The sequence below is a fragment of the Clupea harengus genome, chromosome 10 (genome assembly GCF_900700415.2).
Source record: "Clupea harengus chromosome 10, Ch_v2.0.2, whole genome shotgun sequence".
In the NCBI taxonomy this organism is placed as follows: Eukaryota; Metazoa; Chordata; class Actinopteri; order Clupeiformes; family Clupeidae; genus Clupea; species Clupea harengus.
The window spans coordinates 21,153,029-21,165,528 of NC_045161.1; the positions used below are offsets into that span (position 1 = coordinate 21,153,029).

At 50.6% G+C, this 12,500-nt stretch overlaps 1 pseudogene; it reads right to left on the minus strand.

Annotated features, from left to right (window-relative positions):
• The window catches only part of LOC116222035, a 34,156-nt pseudogene that overhangs the window by 17,100 nt on the left and 4,556 nt on the right, over positions 1–12,500 (minus strand).

Consider the following 12,500-nt stretch of genomic DNA (forward strand, 5'->3'; position numbering starts at 1 on the left):
AAGTTCGGGTGTGTGTGTGTGTACCTGTGTGGCTGGCTCCTCCTCTTGCTCCTGTACATTTTAAAACAGTGGCAGCGTTGTCTACTCCAGCAGCCTGCGAGCCATCTTCTCCTCATAGGTTAACCTCTGAAAGCAGGGTTTAATGGGTCAGTGTAGGTTAGTGCGAGTTAGGCACACATGCCCACACACACACACACAAACCACACACACACACACACACACACACACACACACACACTCACTCTCTGTCTACCTGTATCTGTTTCTATCAAACATACACACATGGACACACAATCACTTTCGGCCTTTCTGTCTCTCCCACACATACACACATAAACACACACGCTTTCTCTTTCTCTCTGTCTATCTGTGTGGCCCTGTGTCTCCATCTCTCTCGAAACACAAACATATGCACGCTCGTTAACTGAAATTAGCAATTAAGGCACCCATACCATACAAAAATCTGAATTTCCATTAAACACTCGACACATAATTTTATACTGTGTGACAAAATTATGAAGTTTGAACTGATTACATGATTTACATCTTACGCCATGTGTTGGTGCTCTGGCAATCAACAGTGAGGTTAAGTCTAGGGTGGTCTAACTCAAAGAACGCAAAACACAATCAGTGTATGTTATACTGATGCCTAATCTGAGCCATGGTGAATTCAAACAGGCTAATCTGCTAACAGGATAATCTGAACCATGTTGCCATGTTCAAACAGGCCCCGTGGCTAATCTGAGCCATGTTGAATTCAAACAGGCCGAGTGGCTCCTTGATTCTCAGAGAGGCTGAAGGATATGAGAGGGTTGTATGGTAATTGGTCAAGAGGGATAGTCAGTTAATCAGTGTTAATGACATGTTACTGAACACCCTCATTCCCTAGTGGACCAAAACCACACACAAAACACACACACTCCTATGAGTACACACACACACACACACACACACACACACACACACACACACACCTGCTGGCCATTGCTCATGCGCTCCTCTTTGAAGCGAAGTTTTCTCTCCAGGTCCTGGATGACGGCGTCCTTGGACCCTTGGATCTCATTGTCTGAAGCGATGCGTGTGTTTCTGCTTGGCTTACGCGTGAAGGCACTGCAAAAGGGAGAAGAGAAAGAGAAAGAGAGAGAGAGAGAGAGAGAGAGGGAGAGATGGAACAGGAAAGAGAGGAGAGAATGGACAGTTAAAGAGAGAGGTGGAGAGAGACAGAATGAAAAGAAGAGAGGAGAAGGGGAAAGAGAGAGAGGGATGGAAGAAAACAAAGAGAATGAAAGAGTGAGGTGAGAAAGCACACTGACATTCCTCCACCACCCAATCGACCCGTCCACCACCCGTGGTTCCGAACACTGGAGCGAGACGCTTACTGGATAAGTATGAATACACGGGAGGATTTACTGGATGACTGCATACTTTCAGGGATGATCTCACGAGGCTCTGGTGTAATGTCATGTGTATATGTAAACTTAATTACAGACTGCGAGTTTGTGTGAGTGTGTGTGTACGTAGGTGTGTGATAGAGAGCAAGAGAGAGGAAGAAGGTGACATGGTGCTCCATTTCTCTGCCTCTTAAGGCTTCATATGTACATCAGTGCTGGCTCGCCCTGCAGATGGCTTGGATAATCTCTGCTTTTAGTTTAGTTTAGTTCAGCTATCACCTTGAGTCAGGCTGCGCTGTGCTTCTGAGCTTCCAATAAAACCCCTAAACATTGAGCCCAACTCTGCCTGTGTCCTCTTTATGTGGCAGTTGGTGTGGCCTATCTATCTATCTATCTATCTATCTATCTATCTATATATATCTATCTATCTATCTATCTATCTATCTATCTATCTATCTATCTGTAACTGTATTGAGGTCCAGTCTGTCTTGTGTAGCCTATGTTGGCTATCAGCTCTGATGCCCTGGTACCACATCACAGGGGGGCCCCACTCTGATGCTCACCCACAACGTGGTGACAGACAGCAGATCCAGTAGCTCCCTGCAACCCCCCCCCCCCCCCCCCCCCCCCCTCACCTCCACACTCTCCCCCTCCTCCCCCCTCTCACCCCCACACTCCCCCCTCCTCCCCCAGGCTGCCAGGCGGGGGTTGCTCGTCTGTCACCCAGCCACCACAGAGCAAATGTTTGCCTGTCCTCAGCAATCCTGTGTAAATACACCCTTGTGCACCAGCCACAGCACGTACCACACAGCCAGACACACACACAGAGAACACACATAAATACATATGGCGCACTCACACACAGCCAGACACACACACAGAGAACACACATAAATACATATGGCGCACTCACACACAGCCAGACACACACACAGAGAACACACATAAATACATATGGCGCACTCACACACAGACTAGACCCATTGCTACTAATCCTATGGTATATTGATACACTCAAGCTTGCTCAAAAACAAGGAAGGATGCGCTCGATCTCAGTGAGGAGGGCATGTATAGGTATAGACGTTCATACCACACAGAGATGTGTGTGTGTGTCTCAGCTCATGTGTGTGTTTGTGTCTCAGCTCATGTGTGTGTTTCTCTCCTTCCTTCCTTATCGGCTGTGGAATTTTGCACTGCTTCTCTTCATCACGCTCCCCCTCGGCTTGGAATGCCAGAAGGGCAAAGAGAGAGAGAAGGAAAGAGAGAGAGAGGGAGAGGGAGAGGGAGAGATAGAGAGAAATAGAGAAGGAGAGAGAGAGAGAGGGAGAGAAGGAGAGAGAGAGAGGGAGAAGGAGAGAGAGGGAGAGGGAAGGGCAGAGAGAGAGAGAGAGCGATAGAGGGCAGGGAGAGGTGGATGGAACGATGGATGGCCTTGACGGGGGATGTGTGTATCCCTACCTCTCTCTCGTTCTCCCCCTCTCTCTATTCTCTTTCTCTCTTACTCGATCGTTCCCCATCCTTCTCTGTGCAAGAGTGTGTGCTTTCTCTTGGCTCTTCATCATGGAGAACAGAGCCAGGTTCAGCTCCAGTGTGCTGAAGATGAAGATCGCTATCGCCAATCTAAGCACCCGAAGCTGACATAATACCATGTGATCCTTCAGTGTTTAATCGGCTGGGCCAGGAGTGGAATGAAATATACAGGATGATTATTTGTCCAAATGAAAGGTGATTACAATTATGTGTGTGTGTGTGTGTGTGTTTGGATGTTGCATTGCCATGTATCTATGTATGAGTACATATGTGCATCTGTGTGTGTGTGCATGATCATGCTGCGTTAAGCCTTCAAAAATCTGCCCCTAAATGTTTATTTGTCTCCACTGTTGTCCATGGTTTCATACAAACGCCTGCGTTTGACGTTATAATTGAAAAGGATAATATAGTGTACAGCATTCAGATGATGCTTTGTTTTGAAGCAACTCTCTCTCACACACACCCCCACACACACACACAGGCAGCTCTCTCTCTCTCTCTCTCTCTCTCTCTCTCTCTCTCTCTCTCTCAGGGCCCGGTCCTGAAGCGCACTTTGGACTTTTCCCTTCCATAAACATGCCTGGTAAGAATGTAAACATGTCATCTTCCACACGGAGCCAGTGCGGCAGCTGCACCAGAGGCCGAGGGTGCCTGAAGGCCGGAGGGTGGAGGGTGGAGGCTGGACGCTGGAGGCTGGAGGCTCTAAACGGCCTCTACTAACTACACTCTAGAAGCACAGTACACCTATAGGAGGGGATTACAAAGTCCAGTCAATACTGGAAAAAAAGATTGAGGAGGCATCATGGCTGCACTCCAAGCATGGGGGTTGTTTTGTATGTAATCTGACAGACAGTGTCCGTAATTGCATTAGCTGGGTCTTTGCTAACCATATAAGGACATAGCAACACAGTGATAGCCAAGTAACTCGTTAGCACCGAGCAAACAAAACTTCTGTTCTGCCCACGCTTGAGTTGAGAATGATTCAAGGTTGCGAGGTGTCAAGCATTGAGACATAAAACTCTATGAAACTCTATGCAAAGCAATGGATGGTGGGTACTCACACTACGCCATTGCCTTTGGGCAGACCCATGGAGTTGATGGGCGGGGTGGAGGGTGTGCTGGGCAGGACGGACACCAGGAAGTTGGCGGGCGACTGCGGGGTGGAGGTGAAGGGGGAGGACCTGTCGGAGTAGGTGGGGCTGGCGGAGACGGGCAGAGGAGGCGGCGGAGGAGGTGGCGGCGGGGGGAAGTCCTGCACGCCCGAGGGAGAGGACACGCTGCTGCCGCCGCTGCTCAGGAAGGGCGGGGCGGCGGGGGGAAGGACGGCGAGGTGGGAGACTCCACGCTCCCTGCTTTGGCCAGGCCCGGCGACTGGAACGGGGGCAGCGCCACGCGGCCGAAGGGCTTGTGGGAGCTGGGCGGCGAGAGCGGAGAGGGCAGGCTGGAGCCCGAGGAGTTGGAGGACTGCGTGGCGTAGCCCCCCAGGGACCCCCCCACCGCCGCCGCCGCCACTGCTGCTGCCCCCAGGGCTCTGGGCGGCGATGAACTGCTTGGGCCGGGCGTAGTTGAACGTGCTGGTCTGCATGGCGTTGACCTCCAGCTCCTGGAAGGAGGGAGGAGGAGGGAGAGGAGGAGACGGGGGCGGTCCTTCCTGCGACTGCTGTGGCAGCTGTGGCTCCAGAGGGGAGGCGGTACTTCCTGTTCCAGGTGCTGCTGCCAAATGGCTGCTTCTTGCTGCTCCAATAAGATCTGTTCACGAAGCTGCTTCAGTTGTTCTGCGTTTCTGTAGAGATAAAGACGACAACAAACAAAAAAGCAAAGAACGGATTAAGATTATAAACTGTAGCTTCATCACAGGCTACAAAACACACACTGGCACTCTTTGCCATCTTTAGTTCACAAAGACAAGTGATTGACAGGTATATCATTAAACCCGGTGTTAATCATTTTCTCCTTCCTTTCTGCACACACACACACACATCCATTACATCTCATCCACACCCTCAAGTGTGTCTCCAAATTCCTCTCCTCTTTCTAATTACGTGACATCGGAAAAAGAAGACGCAGTCCCTGAGTCATGCCGAGAGCTCAGTAGCTGTGGAGAGGAGACGATGTCACAAACAGCCGGGTGTCTAACGCACACCCCCCCCCCCCCCCCCCCCCCCCCCCCCCCCCACGGGTCGGCTCTTCCCGCAAGCCTGCAATCAGCACATACCTCGCCTGCCCCGCTAACATTCCACATCCTGTGGCAGGGAGAGCGCACTGCCACTGCAGACAACAGATAACACCACAGAGAGAGAGAGAGAGAGAGAGAGAGAGAGAGGGAGAGAGAGAGAGAAAAAGAGAAAGAGAAAGAGAGAGAAAGAGATGGAGAGAGGGAAGATCGGCGGGTTGCGTCCAGAGAACATGCTGTTGCTACCCCTCCCACCCAACCTCCCCTCAACACACATACACACACACTCTATCTCTCCTTCACACACACACACACACACAAATGCTTCACTGAAAGGCCCCACTCAACTAGCTCCTTATTGGGTTTGGATGCTGTGTTTTGGCCCCAGCGAGGTTCTGGAGAGAGTCGACGTGACGCTGACTGAGGCGTCCTGAGTGTGTTATTTGGGAGTGGGAGCCACACACACCACACAGAGGCTGGAATGACAGGCCTCAACACTCTGCCCTCTCTCTGCTACCAGGGTGGGGGTTGTGTGTGTGTGTGTGTGGTGTGTGTGTGTGTGGTGTGTGTGTGTGTGTGTGTGTGTGTGTGTGTGTGTGTGTGTGTGTGTGTGTATCCAAGAGCTTATCTATCAGGTGTGAGTGTGTGTATGTGTGTATGTGTGTGTGTGTGTGTGTGTGTGTGTGTGTGTGTGTGTGTGTGTCAGCCTTGCCAGAAGACTGCCTCAGGAGAGGAAATAGTTGCAGTGGCTGTAGATGGCTGGTGGGGTGGAGGAGGGACTGATACACTATCAGGGAGGCCCCTAAAACGTGTTCAAAACCTTGAGCTGTCAACATCACATCAAACAACAAAAAGAAAGACCAGACGAGCGGAAAAGAGGAAGGGAGAGAGAGAGAGAGAGACGAGGAGAGAGAGGAGAAGAGGGAGAGAGAGAGTGAGGGAGGTCTGCGTTTCCACCCAAGCCCACCTCCCTCCATATGGCTGGACTGTGGGGAAGAAAGAAAGAGAGAGAGAGAGGAGAGAGGAGAGAGAAGAGAGTGGTGGATGGATGGGACGGGGTGGATGCACGGGTGGGATACTTGGCAGTGCACTGAGCCCTGAGGCGAAGCTTTCACAAGGGTAGCGTCAGGGGCTGCTGGCGGTCGCTGGCTCTCAGCTCCAGTGCGCTGCATTCACTTCACATGACGCAGAAACTCAGACCACCAGTGCGGCCACAGACTGAAGCCCCTCCCGTGCTCAAAACCCCACTCGTGGATGGATGGAGCCTCGCCGAAAGAGTGAGCACAAAACCAGCTCTTAACTTTAAACCACCCCTCCATTCACCAACTTGGCTAAATTAGGACAGTCTGGATTTTAACCAGACAGACTTACAAGTACAAGTACTGTTGTGAAAGTAAGACCCAAACAGAAAAGGAGCCGACGATAACATAATTGGGGATTGCAGTCGTGACAAGAAATGCAATTAAATCTGGGGGAATGTCCCGGCGGTTTTGGATCCAAGTGGGCCTCACCCCGCCCCGCCGACCCAAACCACAGGAAACCCGTGTCCGTAAAAGCGATAGGAGGAAAATTCACCGGGGTGGGGCCTTTTCCTCACAGACTATTAATCACTTCCTATTAAAAGAACAGAATTACAGAACTCAGCACGGCCGGTCCAGGAGGCCCACGGCCCTCTCTCTGGAGACCCAGTGGGAGCCAACGGACAGCAGTTTCCAATAGGGCCTTGATTCCAGCATTCCAGATTGGTAACTAGAACCCTGTTTGGGCTCTGCAGCACTTGCTTGGCGATTCCCCACGCTGTTGGTGTGTGTAGTTGAACATGCTGAGCTTGAGTTTGCGTGGGCGGCTGGATGGTGATGAAGTATTGTGTTTTGTCACTGAGCGATGGCTGACCGCCGAGGTCGTCCTCTGCCTCCTACTCCTCCGGGCGGGCAGCGGGGCGTGAGCAAAACGAGCGACTCCTGCCCGAGATCACGTCCACACGGGGACGTAACCATGAAAATGACATTATGGATGTTTACACAGTGATGAGTGTGCAGGGAGAGTCTTGAGGATGTGGTGTGTGTGTGTGTGTGTGGTGTTGTGGTGTTCTTATGTATGTGTGTGTGTGGGTGTGTGTGTGTGTGCGTGTGAAAGAGAGAGAAAGAGAGGGAGACAGAGAGGAGGAGAGAGAGAAAGAGAGAGAGAGAGGGAGGAGAGAGAGAGATGTTTCTGAATATGAGCATGAGTTTGTGTGCATGAGAAATAGATCTCTCTTTCAACATCTTGCTCCCCAAACCCCCCCCCACCCCCACCCCCACCCCCACCCCCACCCCCACTCCTTGGTCAGGGTGAAATTATGAAGTAAATGTTCCAGTCTTGTGTACGCCACCAAATTATATTCCAGCCCCTCCGCCCCCCTGTCTGGTCGATCTCAAATAGGGGACAGCTTTTATGCGTGCCAGAGGGCTCGTAAAATGCATTTCGGAACCTCAGGATTTCGAGGCCCGCAAAATTCAAATTCCAGAGAGCTATCTTTCAGACAGGGAGAGACTGTGGAAGACATGGAGTCTACGAGAATGTTCTGGGGCAGGTGGAATACCCTTCTGGAATGACTTCTGGGAAAGGATAATGGTAGAAAAACACCCTCACAGCTATTGTGTGTTGCTTCATATGAATCAGACCTGGAGATGTCCGACTGTGGGAAAGAGACGCTGGCTTTCATCTCGTGCGAACAGCGCACTTTGATGCATGGCGTCATTTATCTGTACTGAAAGGGTACATTTGATTCCCGTCGGCACAGCAACCTGTTCAGCAGGCCACTCAGACGCAAACGCAGACGCAGATGCAGACGCAGACGCAGACGCAGACGCAGACGCAGGCGCACAGCTGACCTACATGTGTCAGAGTTTAAAAAATTATCACAGGAGGGCAACACGGCACATCTTAAAAAAAAGACTACAAAGATGTGAGCTGCGTCTGTTCCGTCAGGTTCCCTCGTCGGTTCTGTCCTTCCCTTCCTGACGTATAGGAGGAGGCAGCGAGGAGAGCCTGTGGGCTCTTTGTCAGGAGGAACAGCGAGAGCCGGCGCTCCGCGAGGGGCCAGGGAGGGAAACGCCTGCTGGCTCTGTCAGTGGGGCTCCACTTGCAGTCCGTTTGGCCCTAATTGTCTCCAGATGCTGACTAATGAGACCGTTTTCTCTCTCCTTCCCACTCTCTCTCTCTCCCTCCCTCTCGCTTTCTCTATCTCTCTCTCACTTTCAGTTTTAAAATCGGACCAGGGGGAAACCCTTGCAGTCCCCCTCCCAGTATATGAAACAACTGATAAGGCATGAATGTTCCCCCCAAACCAGGACTGTCCTGGACGTAGTTCTCTCTGTCCCATGCACCTTTAAAGCACAAAGAAATATGACATGTCCTATGAGGTATTAACAGGATAGAGAGACTTTAGGGTAGAGAAAAGTTCACGACAGGAAGCTTAAGGAACCAGCAACCATTTCAAAAGATGTCACGTCATGTCTACCGCTCTGCTATTTTCTAGAAGCTTCTTTGTTTGTCGAGGCTCTTTTGCTTCTCTTCCTCTGCCTCTGTTCTCCCTTTCATTATCCCTGCTATGTCCGACATGCGAGTGTGCACCAAAAGCCAGCTTTTACAGGAATAGTTTGGCAGCCGTTGAAAGTCAGCTCTCTGTGGCACTTTCTTGCCTTTTTTGGCTGTGCTCTCCTCACAGCGCGCGCCGGTGGAAGCACTTTTACCAGCGGTGCACAGAGGAGCTGCGGGGGACTCTCACTCTCACTCCCTCCCTCCCTCCCTCTCTGTCACTCTCTCCCCCTCTCTGTTTCTCTCATTCCCCTCTCTATCTCGTCCTTTCTCTCCCCCTCTCTGTTCCTCTTTCTCACTCCCTGTTTCTCCTTCTGTCAGTCGTTTACCAGCGGTGTGCGCTGGAGCTGCGGGGGACTCTCCCTCTCCCTCTCCCTCTCCCTCTCCTTCTCTCTCTCCCTCTCTGTCACTCTCCCTGCCTCTCTCTCTGTCTCTCTCATTCCCTCTCTACCTCTCTCTGTCCCTCTCTGTCCCTCTATGTCTCTCTCTCTCCTTCCATCTCTCTCTACTTCCTGCTCTCCCCTTCTCACCCTCTCTGTTCTCTCTGCCTCCTCCTGTCAGTTGTGCCCATACCTCCTTTACTGCCCGTGCATGTCAGGAATTACGAGAAGCCCTCGAAAACATGTTGCCCCTCTGCCTGGCTCTTTGCCTTCCCCCCCCCCCACACACACACCTTTTTAATAACCCACCCTAATGATTTCCAGCCTGTGAGGAATATTGAATTGTAATATTGCACAGTGCTCCTCTTTCCAAAAATAACCCCAGCCGTTTCCCTCCACTGCGTCTCCTTGGCCTCAGGAATCTGCGGTGAGAGAGAGCGACCAGCGGTGGGCGGACCAGACCCCGGCCGGCTGCCGTGCCGCGCGCGTGACATCATCACCTCGCCGTATAAGGTGCTCTTTTTCTCCGGGCTTCTCCCGAGTCCAAACAAACAGCCCTATTCACCAAAGGAACTGAGGCCAGTTTTTCCATCTCTTAAAATAGATCCATTTGTTATTCAGCTTAATGCACGACACAAGGCCAATCAGAATCAGAATCCCCACTGTTTGATCGGGAGAAGAAAAAGCAGATCTCCTGTGGAGGGGGGGGGGGGGGCTGACCACACTGGATGGTGTCAGCATTGATGAGTGTTCCACACGGCCTTGGCATGTCTGGGAGGCCCCTCACACAGCCAGGGGCGTCGGACCCATTTCACGGTCTTCTGTGAAGGGGTTAGACGGTGTCATGTCAGGCTGTCTGCTTGAGACACCTCCGAGTTTTACGAGCAACGGGGAAGCGAGGGCCACCCAACGTCTATCCCCTCACATGTTCTACCCTTTTTTCTTTCTCTTTTTTTTTTCTCCCGCTCCTTCCCTCCGTCGCTTTCCTTTTTGTCTTTGTCATTGCTGTTCATCTCTTTTCCAGCAAATAAAAAGAGATAATTTATTATCTCTGTAGTACAGATGCGAAAGAGAGAGAGAACGTGGGGGAGAGACAAGCTGTAAGACAGAAACTTGTCCCAAGTAAATATTTTAGTCTTAAATCTGTCCACGCCGAGCGTTACTGGTATTTGGTTGGACGACAGGGTCAGTCTCTAATCCTGATGTTGACACAGCAGTAACAGCTTCAGTGACAAACATGCTCTGTGCTGCGTTACGTACGACCAACGGGGCGCAGACGCTCGCATGGTGCCAGAGCCTCGAATCTGAAAGGGTCAAAAGGTCTCCAGAGATGTGTCACAACAAACACACAACATACATACACACATACACACAAACACACACACTCACTTCCAAACTTGTCAGGTTCAAGTGGAGTAGGGCATTAGGTGAAAGTTTCGGGGACAGCTAATCGGTTCAGCAGATTAGGGAAATTGCTGAAATCTTGAGTCTGATTCCAGCTCTCCTAGTCCTTTCTTCTCTGCCTCCCTCTTTCTTCTCTCTCTCTCTCTCTCTTTCTCGTTCCTCTTCCTCCTCCTCTTTTTCCTTCTCAGGCTTGTGGTGCACTGAGGCCAAGCCTGGAGAGAGCAGGCTTGCTGTCGCCATGCCAACGGTGCAGTGTTGTTCTCTTGAGTGCTGCGCCAACTGGCCCACAGAGTTTGAGAGTCTTTGAGTTTCAGTCGGAGAAAAAAAGAAATACTTCCCCCGGCCCAAACTGTACACTTCCACATCAGCAACATATCCCCTCTTTTATTTTTTTCTCTTTCATCACTTTTCCTCTCTTGGACTGCTTTCCTTTTTCTGTTCTTATGAATCCTTTTTCTCTCGTCTTTCTTCTTGCTCTCTCCCCATTTCAGAGCAGAGAACGGACGTGGGGGAAAAAAAGGGCAAGGTGTTTTTTTTAAACTTGCACTTGGGGATCATTTGCAGCCATTTCACTCTCTCAAACACACACTCAAGCAAATATACAAACGCACACAAATGTTCTCTAATGCAATCACACACACACACACACACACAGAAGGCGAGAGAGAGAACCAGCCCTCAACACAACCCTCATTTTGATGTAGTGCTGGCTGACATGTTGGTTGCCACTCTTACAGCCATCAGTTTCTCATCTTGAAAAGGTCAACGTCCCTCTGCAGAGGAGGTCATATCGTCAATCAAAAGCAGACCTTCATGCTAAACTGAGCCTCTCCAGCCAATCAATCGCTCCCTCTGCAACCCATAACCCACTCCTGATTGGTTAATAAGGTCATCACTCACTCCTGATTGGACGACTAGTCAAGCGTAGCTGATTGCCGTGCTGTTCTGGTGTTCCCGTCTCTCTCTGCGTGACAGCACGACTGGCATCACTGACCTTGAAGAGGCCAGGATCATCTCCAGCGAGCCGCCGCCGCCGCTGCTTAGAGTGGAGCTCAGCTGAGGCAAACACTCTGGAGGTCTGAGCACAGTAAAACCACAGACCTCTCTTCTCTCTTCTTCTCCTCCTCTCTTTCTTCCTCTCTCATTCTCTATCTCTCTCTCTTTCTGCCTGCCTGTCTGCCTGCCTGGCACTTAACAAACTTTGATCACGCACTCTTTAATCAGAGAGGTCTTTAATCAACACTTCTTTAACGCTGATGTTTACACTTGTTCCTGTTTTGGGGCCGACGACCCAGATGTCTTTTCTGGAAACAGACAGGCGTGGAAGGCCATTGAGGCTGCTTGGAAACTAAACAAATTGTTTTTCTAAAAGAAGTTTTATACGGGAGTCATCTGATTGGCCCATGGAAGCAGAGCGCTTTAATGGGATTTCACCAGTGCAAAACAGGAAATCGGCACCGGAGGACAGGAAGTTGTTGAGCACAAATTAACAGCAATTATATTGTCCTTCTGTAAACAGTAACAGCAGAGCTGTGTGTCTGTCTGTCCGTGTGTGTGTGTGTGTGTGTGTGTGTGTGTGTGTGTGTGTGTGTGTGTGTGTGTGTGTGTGTGTGTGTGTGTGTGTGTGTGTGTGTGTGTGTGTGTGTGTGTGTGTGTGTGTGTGTGTGTGTGTGTGTTTCTTTGTCTGTGTCTGTATATCTGTGTATCTGTGTGTTTTTGTGTGTCTGTGTGTGTGTGTGTGTGTGTATGTGTGAGTGTGTGTGTGTGTGTGTGTGTGTGTGAGTGCGTGCGTGCGTGCACGCACCCTGTTCACATTGTTGTATGCCAATAAAAAGTAATTGTTTAAAGGGGAATGTGATGACCTCTCACATGACAAGCACGAGTAGCATCTGGTTTGACACAGCAGACACCGAAAAAGAGAATCCAAAAGTATGGGAAAATGTGTTATTGGTGTGTGTGTTCAAAATCCACTTCAGCTTCGCCACCAGAAGTGTGCTGTTTTTGTGTTTGCACGTGTGTGTGTCTGTGTGTGTGTGTGAGAGA